The sequence below is a fragment of the Armigeres subalbatus genome, chromosome 2 (assembly GCF_024139115.2).
Source record: "Armigeres subalbatus isolate Guangzhou_Male chromosome 2, GZ_Asu_2, whole genome shotgun sequence".
NCBI classification, from domain to species: Eukaryota; Metazoa; Arthropoda; class Insecta; order Diptera; family Culicidae; genus Armigeres; species Armigeres subalbatus.
The window spans coordinates 258,724,498-258,736,948 of NC_085140.1; positions in this window are offsets into that span (position 1 = coordinate 258,724,498).

A 12,451-nucleotide genomic window follows, 5' to 3' on the forward strand; every position below is an offset into this window, starting at 1 on the left:
AGCCTCATGGTATACGAATGCAGAAATGGTAACTTGGCTTAGAAACCTCGCAGTTAATAACTGTGGAAGTGCTCAATGAACACTAAGCTGCGAGGCGGCTCTGTCCCAGTGTGGGGATGTAATGCCAATAAGAAGAAGAAGAAGAAGAAGAAGAAGAAGATCATCAGTAGCAGACAAGTGAAGCTTTCTCTCAAGATCAGTACTGCAATTTCTCATTTCAATTATAGAAACGCGAAAGATGAATGGCATGCTTCGAAAATCTCAAAAAAAAAATGTTCCGTCACAGGAAATGAAAGTATGCAATAGGCTTTATTTTCTTGTTTATTACCACTTTGAACTCAGTGAAATAAAGGAATATGATTAATTTATCAACTTGTCACTATTCTCCAAGTATGTCTATTAAAATAACTTAGGCATTTTAATTTTAAAATAAAGAACAGCATCCGTTCACGACTGCCTTTCATGCGAAATTGATCAAAGAACCCACGATTCTTTCATTTGGTCGCCTGAAATAGAAAAAGGCGCTTTGCTATCTGTCTTATGACGATCACGAACTTTTGCAGTACTGCTCAAGATTCTTATTTTATTTTGCTGCTGTTTGTGATTAGGAAGGAGCATGATTAAAAGTAAATCGTTTTTTTTCATGACTTTCTATACAAAAGAAAGCTGATCCGAGATAAAATTTCTTCAATGTACAAAACATAGTCGCTTAGTTACGGTAGAAAAATCAATCGCAACGATGTGCTTACGTTGTTCAACGTCTACCTTGCGGTCGTGTCTTGTACACAACCCTTCTGATTTTTCCCTAAATTTTTGTCCGTCTAGATTCACTGTGTAAAAATAAATATTATAATATACATTTAAAGGGCCCTCCTTAGCCGTGCGGTAAGACGCGCGGCTACAAAGTAAGACCATGCTGAGGGTGGATGGGTTCGATTCCCGGTGCCGGTCTAGGCAATTTTCGGATTGGAAATTGTCTCGGCTTCCCTGGGCATAAAAGCATAAAAGTAAGCTAGCCTCATGATAAACGAATACAACAATGGTAACCTGGCTCAAAAACCTCACAAACCTGTGGAAGTGTTTAATGAACACTAAGCTGCGATGCGGCTTTGTCCCAGTGTAGGGATGTAATGCCAATAAAAAGAAGAATATATATATATAAATATATATATATATATATATATATATATATATATATATATAAATATATATATATATATATATATATATATATATATATATATATATATATATATATATATATATATATATATAGTTACGCGTGAACCTTTCTGATCAACCAGCAAGGTCAGCATAACCGCCCTTGCTAAGACATCATCGCGCCACCGAGTCACCACGCCACCAAGTCACCGTTGTTACCAAGTGTAGTCAGCAGTTTTGGAGGAGTTCGACCCCGTTGGCCAGGTATTGCAGCGTAGACAGATTTAATTAATAAATAGGGTTCGATCAGAAGACGGACAGTTAGTCTTTATTCAGAGTAGGAAGTGTTAGTTACAATTAGATCTTAAGTAGTGAAACCATATTAATGTAATTAAAAGTGAATAAAGTTATTTTTTTATAATAAACAGTCTGTGAGACTTATAATTGGCGCAGCCGTACGGAACTGGCTGGAGTGAATCATTGTGATAAAAAAGTGGAATAAGGCTTGTACGCGACAAAATCTGGACACCTTTAAACACGTATAACTTTTGAAATAGCTCATCAACAAGTGAATTATTTCGTAGATTGATGAATGTATGTCTGTACTTTCTGAAAATATATTTCTCATAAGTGTTACAAGTACGTAGTGAAAGATGGCGTCGGAGGAATTGCAGGTTCGGAAAGAATTGTGTGCAGTCGCAATTGAAATTCGGGTCTCTCGATCCAGAAACTGACTAAAAACATTTTGTTTTCATGTGAACACTGTTCAAAGCGTTTTAAAATTTATCGATGCTTGTTTGACAACATCTAAAACGTTAGAGAGTAGAACAAAAACGGATTTTATTAGCCACCAGAAGGATACGAGCTCGAAACAAATTCTACTGAGGATGCCACATCTTTCGGCACGTATTATTTCTTTGAAAATTCAAATGTCACCAAGTTTCGTGCATACATCGAAGCATCGATAAGGAATGAAGCCATTTGAAGTAAAAAACGTACCGAAATAAACCAACAGCAGTTTATTTTTATTCTTAAAGTTTTGTGTCTAGATTTTGTCGCGAACAAGCCTTAGTTACGATTAATAACCGTGATTGAAGTGATTCCGTGGAAAGTATTCCAAAATACTTGAAACATCCGAAGCACCACAGGGAAGCTTTATCATCAAAAGTGAACCGCTTAGGACTTGAGGATCCCCCCGCAGTGAACACTTGGAGAACCAACACCGTCCAGCCGGGACTACGCACAACGACAGCATAAAATCGTGAGTAATTTTATTTAATTATCCTCATTCAGTGCAACTCAACCGCAAAGCGGGCATCAGTGTGTGATATTTTTATAAACATTCACGTCGTTAGTTTGTACTACCAGATAGGCAAACTAAGAGAGAAGCGAATCAACACTTTACGTGGGCTTCTTGGCAAGTAAGAGAGAAGCGAATCAACACTTTTAGTGGTCTTCTTAAATACTTCACACACAGAGATTTTTCTTTGTCCCCTTACATACGCATTCGACTGTGGTTTTCAGTGGTTTAATTTGATGCCAAAAACCAAGTCAGCGTTAAAGAAGCTCGAGCGCTGCTCAAAAGGTACAAATTAAAATTACCGACAGTAGCTCAGACTCAGAAGCTTCCAGTGTAGATTCTGGCGAATTCTCTCATATCCCAGTTGAAGAGACCCCAGATATCTGCTCTCTAACTTTAGAAAACATTACGATGGAACAGATTTCCGCCCAGATGAGTAACCTTACTCAAATGATGCAACAGTTAATGGAACGGCAAGATCAGCAACAACTGGCTATTAACTCATTATCATTGAACCAGCCAAACGTCGCTGCAATGCCGCAACAAAATAGAGGAACGATGGAAGACTTCTTTAAGCTTCCTGATCCAATTAAAGTCATCCCAAAATTCGATGGTAGCCGAAACCAGTTGACTGCTTGGCTCACAACGGTCGAAAACACTTTAGAAATTTTTAAACCCCTAGTAACACCAAATCAGTTTGCCATCTATGTGTCTGCTGTAATACACAAAATAGTAAGCAAAGCCAAACACATACTTTGACTTGTGGGCACCCGCAGACTTTTGAGGGAATTCAAGAAATTTTAAACAACGCTCTTGGCGACAGGCAGGAGCTAACATTTTACAAGAGCCAACTTTGGCAAACAAAAATGATGGACACTATGTCCATCCATAAATACTATTCAAGGTGTAAGGAGATTACGCAAAATATCAAGACTTTGGCTAAGCAGAAACAGAAGTACAAGGATAACTGGGATGCGATCAACGCATTTATTGAGGAAGATGCCCTAGCCGCATTTCTTGCCGGGTTGAAAGAGCCGTACTTTGGTTACGCTCAGGCCGCTTGCCCAGAGGACATGGAAGCTGCCTATGCTTTTGTTTGTAAATTTAGATCGAAAGAGGCTACCGCTTCCAATATGGAACAACTTCCAACAAGAAATAGACAGAAACACAAGAACTTTAGAAACGATGAGAAAAAGAACAGACCGAAAGACAAGACAGGCAAGACAGAAAATTTGAAAATAAGAAATCAGTTCAACCTATGGATATAGGTTCAACAAGATCGAAATTGACTCTTAATAGGAAACAATTATACAATACTGAAATCGCGGAACCAGATAAATCCTCAGAATCAGAATCAGAAGACGAAAACATTGATTCCTAAATTTTTGCTGGACTCAGCAAAAGTAAGAGAAACTTGAACTACCTACCTTACTTGACCAGTAAAACTCACAAACAGGACAGACCATTAGACTTTTAATAGATACAGGGGCCAATAAAATGTTATACGTCCCGGTATAATCACCAACATAACCACGACGAAAGACACCAGAATAAAGAATATTTCAGGAAACCACAGAATTAATAAGAAAGGAAAGGCAAACCTAATTGACAGAAACGTTACCCCACAAACATACTACGAATTGAACTTTCATGATTATTTCGATGGTATTATCGGTTCTGAATTTTGGCAAAATGTAAAGCTACAATCGATTACAATAAGGAAATCCTTATCATCAACAACCAAAAGATACAGTTTGACAAGTATTTTCCCGCTAGAAGATTATATTCACACACCTCGAAATTAATACATCAAAAGATGGAGATTGGATTGTCCCTACCTTTCAGAAACTGCACAGATCGATAGTAATTGAACCAGGACTTTATAATTCCACCAACAAAAAATCCATAGTTAAAGTAATTAGTAACAAAACTCAGTTGATCCATTAAAGAAAGGATATTTTGACCTTAAAGTAAATAATTTTGAAACGATAACACCCGTTGATTTAGAACCATGCTCTTCAATTGACAAAGACACACTATCTAAAATAATACGTACCGAACACTTATCACCACTTGAAAAGGATAGACTCTTCGAAACGATTCTGAAAAATCAAAGCGTACTTTTGAAACCAAGGGAAAAATTGACTGCAACATCTATTATAAAACATCAAATCGCTACCACTGATGATGCCCTGTCTATACTAAATCTTATCGATATCCACATGCTTACAAAAAGACGTCGAAGAACAGATCCAGGAACTTTTGGATAATGGTATAATTCGTCATAGTACTAGTCCATACTCATCTCCTATTTGGGTAGTCCCAAAGAAGAAAGATGCCTCCGGAAAACAGAAAATTAGAGTCGTCATCGACTACAGAAAGCTGAATGATAAAACGATTAGTGATAAATTCCCAATACCACAAATTGAGGAAATATTAGACAGCCTAGGAAAGTCCATCTACTTTACCACATTAGATCTGAAATCAGGTTTCCACCAGATTGAAATGGATCCAGCACACCAACCTAAAACAGCATTTTCCACCAGTTTAGGTCATTTTGAATTTACTAGGATGCCGTTTGGCTTAAAGAATGCACCCGCCACTTTTCAGCGGGCAATGAATAACATACTTTGCGAATACATAGGAACCATCTGTTTCGTATATCTAGATGACATTATAATTATCGGAAAAGACTTGAAAACCCACTTGGAAAATCTTTCAAAAATTCTTAATAGACTAGCATCATTCAATTTGAAAATCCAATTGGATAAATGCGAGTTTATGCGCAGAGAAACTAAATTTCTAGGTCACGTTATCTCTGAGGACGGTATTAAGCCTGATCCAGAAAAAATACAAAAGATTTTAGATTGGAAACTTCCTCAAACACCAAAACAAATTAAGCAATTTTTAGGGTTATCAGGATATTACAGACGGTTCGTCAAAGATTATTCAAAGCTCACTAAGCCTATGACAAAGTTTTTAAAAAAGAATCAGACTGTTAACACTGATGACACTGATTACCAAACTTCTTTTGAAAAATTGAAAAACATTATTGCGTCCGACCAAATCATGGCGTACCCGGACTTTAAATTGCCCTTTATTCTAACAACAGACGCTAGTAATTATGCTATTGGCGCTGTTTTATCCCAAATTCAAGAAAATGTGGAAAGGCCAATCGCTTTCACAAGCAGAACTCTAACCAAAAAGTGAAATCAACTACAGCACCATTGAAAAAGAAGCACTTGCCATCGTATGGGGAGTGAACAAGTTCAACGCATTTCTTCATGGTAATCAGTTCACTCTTTTCACGGACCATAAACCTTTGCAGTACATCAAAAACTGCAACAAAAATTCTAGGATTCTGAACTGGAGAATGGCATTAGAAAACTATGACTATACTATCAAATACAAACAAGGTAAAACAAACGTCGTCGCCGACGCTTTGAGCAGAAAATTAGAAGACAATTTAGAAATGAATTTCAATAACATACTTCCCCCCATTCCAGAAGATGAACCACAGGATAACCAAAGCAACCCATCCAACTCGGAAGAAGATGATGTTGATACCATCCATTCAGCGGAAACATCAGATGACTACTTCATCCACTGCACGGAGCGGCCTATAAACTACTATAGAAATCAAATTATTTTCAGGATCTCCTGAATCTGTACTGTCATTTCTGAAACCCCTTTTGAACATTTTCGACGTATAATAATATGCAGACCATGCTTCGACGAAAATACCGTTACAGATATTTTAAAGAAATACCATAATGGAAAGCAATCCGCTATCCTGGCACCCGAGAATCTACTACCAACAATTCAGGAATCTTACAGGAAAAACTTTAACGAGACCGGACACTTCGTAATTACACAATTACAAGTTGAAGACGTTACAAACAAAGAACGACAAGACGCCATAATCAATAAAGAACACGAACGCGCTCATCGTGGTGTGAACGAAGTAGAAAACCAAATTAAACGTAGTTATTTTTTCCCAAAAATGACCTCGAAAATCAAAATAGTAACTAAAACTTGTAAAATTTGCAACACCCACAAGTATGAAAGGAAGCCTTATAACATAAAGCTTTCTCCGAGACCAATTTGCGACAGACCCTTCGATAGAATACATATGGACATTTTCCAAATAGACAAACACAATTTCCTATCCTTTGTAGACTCATTTTCCAAACACGCTCAAATGATCCCAATGCAGACGAAAAACTTGATCGACGTTAAGAACGCCCTTGCACAATATTTTACATCGTTCGGAATACCCAGACAAATCATTACGGATCACGAAACTACTTTCAGATCCATTGATCTCAAAAACTATTTAGACCATTTGCACATAGAATTGAAATACGCGTCATGCTCTGAATCAAACGGACAAGTAGAGAAAACCCACTCAACAATTATTGAAATAGTAAACACCAACAAATACAAATTTCCAGATCTTAGTACTACAGCTATCGTTCTGTTAGCCATTTCCTTTATAACTCTTCAGTTCATTCAGTTACTAAGTTTACCCCAAATGAAATTATATTCAATAATAACAACATTGAGAGCCAAATTCAATTCGCAATAATTCAGAAGAACTATTTGAAAAGTTAAGGCTAACTTAGAGAAAGGTAAACAAGTTCAGGTTAATAGGAACCAGAATAGGAAGATCCACCAGAAATTTCAGAAAACCAAGATGTATTTTTGATTCCAAATATTAGAAAGAAATTGGATCCTAGAGCAAAAGCCACAACAGCACACGATATAAAGGAAAAAACTTTAAAAATAACAGAAACGTGAAAAGACATAAAAGTAAAATCAAGCGTATTAGGAAATAAAACTTATAATCCGATTCTTCTTTTTCTGATTTCGTTACAGCATTCGAGCGTTAGTCACCTCTAATTATTCAGAAGACACAAAGTAGAAATGTACACGAAGTTAATATTATTTTCGATTATTTTGAATGCGAATTGTCAGCACTTGGAAATCAAAAATTTAAATCATGATCCTCTTTTATTGCTACATGTTCGAAATTGTTATATTCAAACAGGCATTGTTAAAGTAATACATCCGATAAATTTGACTGTGTTAGAAGAAAACGTGAATTTATTCTTAGATATCTCAAGGAAAATAGATAGAACCCTTCCAATGTCGAATTTAATTGCGCGGAAAAGTAGGCAACTGTTAGACAACTTATATCAGCTAAACCCCTGCAGAAAACTCGCAGACAGAAGAGATGGGACTCCGTCGGGACAGCTTGGAAGTGGATCGCAGGTAGCCCAGACGCAGAGGACTTGCGAATCATTAACAACACCTTCAACGAGTTAATCAACGAGACCAACAAGCAGATACAGATCAACCATGTTATAAACGAAAGGATTACGAAAATCTCGGACACAGTGAATACATTGATCGATCATCATACAACTTTGAACACCATACTACTGAAGGATATAGACGCAATAATCTTACTTCTATCCATGGACGCAACAAACAATATTCTCGAAGACATCGAAGACGCCATTCTACGAGCCTGAGTTTCATTACCGAACAGCAAGCTACTAACAATCAAGGAAATTTTTTTGATAGAATCTATTCTCAACAAGCAAGGAATTGCGACAAGTTTTCCTGAAGACGCACTTAACTATGCCACCCCGAAAATAGCCAGTACCAATGAGATGATGCTCTACATTCTAGAACTTCCACAGACGAATGGAGATTGCAAGATTTTCGAAATTTTACCATTGATCACAAATAACACGGTTCTAACGAACACCCCAACTACGTGATCAAGTCTAACAAGAAGCTTTTACAACAAACTATCCAGAAAACGCCGTTCAGCAACTACACGAAGCAAAACCATTCATCGACTCTTGTGTATACCTGATAATTATGGGAATGGTAAGCCATTGCAACGCAACAACTACAAATCAAACGAATCTTCAACTCTTATCAGGAAATAGAGTACTCGTAAACAACGCAGTGAACCTGAATTTAACCACGAATTGCGGACCGCATGATAGAGCATTAACAGGAAATTATCTTATAGTTTTCATCAATTGCACCATCAAAATTGACAACCAGACATTCATCTCCAAAGAGATAACCATACAAACAAATCATTTGGAAGGAATACTCCCAGGATTGCTTATCAACAAGACTATCATCAGTCAATCAAACTTTTCAACGTTAACTTGGCAAACGTTGAGCAACAGAAAACGGATTGATCACGTACAACTCAAACAATTCGAGCATAGAAGATGGCTTTTTGGAATTTTCGGCGGTTTTTCAACCACCACTGTTTTAATATTGGCAATAGCAATTATCTGTCTTTACAGGAAACGAGTCGTTTTTAAGATTCATTACCCTCACACCAACGACAAAGCAACCAGAATTGAGAAAACTTCTAAGAACTCTACAAAATTGTCCGAGGACGTCCAATCTTACCCCCGCGTGAGTTACGCGTGAACCTTTCTGATCAACCAGCAAGGTCAGCATAACCGCCCTTGCTAAGACATCATCGCGCCACCGAGTCACCACGCCACCAAGTCACCGTTGTTACCAAGTGTAGTCAGCAGTTTTGGAGGAGTTCGACCCCGTTGGCCAGGTATTGCAGCGTAGACAGATTTAATTAATAAATAGGGTTCGATCAGAAGACGGACAGTTAGTCTTTATTCAGAGTAGGAAGTGTTAGTTACAATTAGATCTTAAGTAGTGAAACCATATTAATGTAATTAAAAGTGAATAAAGTTATTTTTTTTATAATAAACAGTCTGTGAGACTTATAATTATATATATATATATATATATATATATATATATATATATATATATATATATATATATTCTCATTTGTGACACATCAAGTTTCCTTTTTTGTCATTATCTTTTTTTCAACTGAACTCATATTATATGAAAACTATAGTTTTTAAAACTATAGTTTTATATATATATATATATATATATATATTTATATATATATATATATATATATATATAAAACTATAGTTTTAAAAACTATAGTTTTTCGCCATAAAATCAAAAATGAGTCAATACCAAATTTTAAAAACGACTTATCTGCTTTTTCAACAAAGATTGACACATGTATTTTACGAATATGATTGCACTCTAGGGTGGCTCAAATTAGTATGGGAAAAACTTTTTTAATTTTTTTGATGGGCCGCCCTCTTATTTGGTTCTATTTGATGCCCTGATGCTCTGGACAAAATTTCAGCCAAATCGGTCAACGTTTAGACGGTGATAAATTCGTTGGAAGTTTATATGCAAAAATGTATGTAGAAACATCCAAAACCAGTGAATTGCAGTTGGACGGCACAACTTACGATGAAGAACCATGATACTCATTCAGATCTTGAAGAATTTAATACAGAATGTTATGCAGAAAACCGCGAGAAGATTAGAGTTTATTAGGCAAAGATATTAGCATTTTACTGGAGTGTTGTATGCAGTGTTGGGAAAAACTCAAATTATTAAAACTCATGGATGATTCAAATCAATCGTGATTTGAAACGCATCAACTCAGTATCTAAAAACTCATGGCTGAGTTGAATCATCCATTTAAATCATCGTAGATTTTCTTTTTCTCCTTCGTTGAAAACCGTTAATTGACGTTCGTCGCATAGAACAATGAATACTATTGCTTGTGTAAAAAATAAATTGCCAGCAAATTGATTTTAAACGCTTTTTAGAGCGAAATGATTTTTTGACAAATGAGTTAAATGATGCATTTTGGCATGAAAAATTCTGGCGTGATGCAAATCTTAAAATTCGCAAACGAGTTTGCTCATGCGGGAGGGCTCGATTAGTGAGTTTTATGAATGATTTTACCAACACTGGTTTGGTGTGCTGTTAGATTCGTCAAATCGTCCGGAAAGTCTTTGTTTCAAAAGCAGATAAGTCGTTTTGAAAATTTGGTAAGTATTGAAGTATGGTTGAAAGAATATTTTCTTGAAAAAATCCTTCTAAAGGGATGTGCGACGATACGTAAGCCTCTAAGTGCTCGTAGTTAAAACCTAGTTTACTATCGGTAAAGCAATTCCGTTGAAGCTAAAAAGTGCGCCAATTCTACAACATAAGTCGTTTGGTACCGTGACTTATAGAAAACCGCTGTGTAGTGTTGTGTTTCGACGGTTTTTTTATGAAAAATAACTTGCTTCGACAATACAAGCTCTCGAAGAAATACCCCTTCAGACTTCTTTCTGTCGTGTGCCATTGTTCGACACTCAACCTAAATGTCGCTCAATAGTGGAATCGTAACTCGATCTGGATCAACATCTTCTTACCGGATCTTTAGCTGCGTTCTCGTGACGATCTAACAAAACACGATGATGGTGAGATTGCGAGCCTTGATGATCTCTGGATTAAAATGCAAGCGATGCTAACTAGTACCACTGTTCGTATTGAGACCAAAATTGAGAGCGGTAATGCGGCTTTGGAGAAACGTATCTCAAATATCGAGGACAAACTAAATGCTGTTCGGGATTAATGTGCCGAGAAGGTAAACAAGTTGGAGGTAAGTGTTGCTACCATCCGTACCGAAATGGAACTGGCTGTTGATGCTGCTAATCGGTTCAACAAAAATAAAGATCTAATCTTGTCTGGAATTCCATTCCACCTTCGTGAGGACCTGGCTGATATTTTCCGTGAAATTTCGCTCACAATTGGCTACAACGATAACAACCTTCCACTGGTGCATTTGTGTCGAATGGCTAGAAATCCTATTGCATCGGGTACCTCACCACTCATACTCTGTGAGTTCGCCCTTCAAAACGTGAGAAACGAGTTCTATCGTCAGTACCTTTCTAAGCGTTCGCTGTGTCTTCGAGATATCGGCTTTGAGAGTGGCAATCGCATCTATATAAACGAAAACCTCTCAAGCAATGCTAGACGAATTCGCACCGAGGCTATTAAATTGAAGAAACAAGGGCTTCTCGAGAATGTGACTACTCGAAATGGTGTTGTTTACGTTAAACGCATAGGATCAGAGGATGCTTCGGCGGTCTATTCACTTCAACAGATGGCCTCAGGAAAACCCTATCCTTCTAAATAACTCGTTTCCTACCATCATCCCTTGTATCCTGTCCTTCTTCTTCCTTTGATACCCATCGTTCCTGAAAGTTACAAAAAAAAAAGAAAGAAAACCTTATCCTTGCAATAACCATTTTCCTATTCTAGTACATATGTCCATGAATCCTTTCCTGAACGTTCCATGATTCCAGTCCTTCCTAAAAGTTTGTTGCTGCTGCTGACGGAAACGGTTCATCGATCCACTGCTGCTAATGTGAATTCTTGCTGTTATTGTTGTTTTGCTGATTTGCTGGACGAATGACGAACGATACTGATGCGGACTATGTTGATGGCTTCGGGATATTGATGTGATGGGTTCCTGCTGTTTTGAATGCTGCTGCTGCTGCTGCTGCTGTTGTTGTTGTTGATGGGGACATGCGAAGACGGGAATGATGCTCTGCTGCTTTGCTCGATAGATGATGAAAAATTATACTATCGCGGTGCTCAAAGGCGATTTGATGTTGATACGAAGAGTTGCTGCTATTTCGAATGCTACTATTGCTGTTGCTGATGTTGATGGTGTCATGTGAAGATGTGCTGCATGCTGGATGAAGGCTGAATATTTCTAGCAGTAGATTTGATAATGTACAATCGATTATTGTGAAGTTTAATATGCTGAATGTTCAACTGTTTCCTTTGCTAGTAGTATACTGCTAAAAAGTATGCTTGGAATTGTTTATACCTATTTTCTCTCTTTAAACTTGGTTTGGCTGCGACCAACTACATCAAATCAAAATCATAAGTCGTAATAGTATGTGCGTTATCATTAGAATTAGTAAAAAGTTCTCTTTAGATGTTAGTTATCTTTCTGTTGTTTGTTCCGTGGGTTGTGTCTCCTTGAAGTGTTTTGTTATGCTAATTGAAAATGGATAGTGCTACGCTTTCCAGTAGCAATGCTTTTGA